Raw genomic sequence first — 2,255 nt, 5'->3', positions numbered from 1 at the left:
CAAGGAATTGGGATCCAATCACTTAAGATTGCCAAGGAGATTAATGAATGCATTGATTGAGGAAGAGATGAGAATGAACTTGATCCGGAGAATGCAACATCTCCTGAACCCAATGATTACCCCATTTCTGATCTTACCCATTCTCTTTACTTTCTGCCATTTATATTCATGTTAATTTCCCCAAATCCCCATTTAAGATTTTGCACTTTAATTTCTGTTATTTACTTTCCAGTCATTTAATTTCCTGCAAGTTCCCAATCTAAATTCTGTTTAGCTCAACGAGCATATTCTTCTAACTAAAGTTGCTTGACCAATCAATCCTTGTGGGATTCGACCTCACTCTATTGTGAGTTTTACTTGACGACAATTCGATATACTTGCCAAAGGGAAATTTGTTGAGAGACAAGTTTTCATGCATCATTTATCAAAAACAAAAGGAGTATTTGAGACAAGTAGGTTGCTAAGGGGTTTTGCAATCTTTGAAAAATCTTTAACAAACCTCCTATAGAACCCAGCATGTCCCAAAAAGCTTCTGATTGCTTTGACATTATAAGGTGGAGGTAATTTTTCAATTACTTCCACTTTTGCTCTATTGATGACTTGCATCATTTACCTTTCTTTCTTGCATAAAAAGACCATAAAAGAGCACAAATCTCATTTGATCAGTACAATTCATGCATTATTTGATGAATATTATGGTACACTACCTTGAAGATGAGTTGTGCTGAATTGCAGGTGAAAAAAGGCATCAAAAATGGGAAGAAGACAAGCAAGAAGCTGGGCATGTGAAACTGGCGTGTCACTTGAGGACAAACGCCATAAGAATACAAGGGCATGGCACGCCAGGAGCCAAGCGTGGCACGCCAGTACTAAATTCCAAAAGGGAGATCCAAGCATGCATGTGGGCATGGCACGCCAAGGACTGGGCGTGGCACGCTAGTAATAAATCCCAAAAAACAAAGAAGAGGAACACATGAAGGGCGTGGCACGCTAGGCTGGGCGTGGCACACCGGTTCCATCAACCATCATGGACGTGCAACTTGAAGTCAAAGGCGTGGCACGCCAGTTCTGAAAGTCACTTTGGCGTGCCACTTGAAGATCCAGGCGTGGAACGCTAAGCTTAAAGAATGAACAAATATATGGGCGTTCCACTTGAGCTAATGGCAAGAATCATGTTGGTTAAGAATTTCACACAAAATAATTCTGTTGGTAGTATAGTTCCCAACTGACAAACAACTCTAGCATCAAATTAAAATATGGTTTTGTCACAGGTACAAACCCCAAATAAGAATTAACCGGAGTATTTGGACTCCGGGTCGTCTCACGAGGAGTTGCAATGAAGTGAATAATTATTGGCTATGAAATATATTTTTGGGGTTTTTTGATAATATGCATGAAAGGTAAATGGCAATGAAAATAAACTAATGACTAGCAAAGCTGATGACATGTCACCATATCATGTTTTTCTATGCTTTTTCATACAAGAAATTGATGATTTGTGCTTAAATATTGAATGCTTTTGTGCTTGATTGGTATATTTCTTTGATCTTTTAATTTTATAAATCTTGTAGGAAATAAGAAGAAAAAGAAGCAAAGAAGCACAAAATAAGCTAAAAAGGAGAAAAAAAAGAGCTTTGGGGAACACTTTGAAGTTGGAGCACACTTTGGAGCCTTAGGCCACGCTTATAAAAGCGTGGCCCATGACCAAATTAAAGGAAAAATTGCAATCAGCATACAATGCTCCGCTCTTGCCAAGAGCTGAGCATCATCCTGATGCATTTTCAACTTGGAAGCAAAATTTTGGCTAAGTTAAAATCTGGGCGCTTACAACATGACCATGCCTCTTTCAAGGGGCTATAACTTGAGCTACAGACATCCAATTGATGTGCTTCCAGTTGCGTTGGAGAGCTGACATTCAGAGTTTTCCAACGATGTATGGCAATCCATGTTTGGCATGACATTGAGGCACGAGTGAAATGCATCTTTAAGGGCCAAAAACAAGCAAAAATAGACCAAAGTGCAACCACCAAGATTCGAAAAGGGAGCCTCACTCCAAGGCAAAGAGGCGCTTCCAATGCTCAGCTCACTTGGAGAGCATTGTCGTGCTCTCTTCATAAAAATTCAAGGAAAATCTTTTCTCCAAATGCTTCCCTCAAGTTTCGAACCAAGGACCTCCCTTGGAAGCTCCAATGCTCAGCTCTCACTTGGAGAGCTGAGCATTACATGACACGGCCAGGGAGCAATGTTGCACGCAC

This window comes from Arachis stenosperma, chromosome 9 (genome assembly GCF_014773155.1).
Source record: "Arachis stenosperma cultivar V10309 chromosome 9, arast.V10309.gnm1.PFL2, whole genome shotgun sequence".
Taxonomy (NCBI): Eukaryota; Viridiplantae; Streptophyta; class Magnoliopsida; order Fabales; family Fabaceae; genus Arachis; species Arachis stenosperma.
This window is presented reverse-complemented; position numbering follows the sequence as displayed.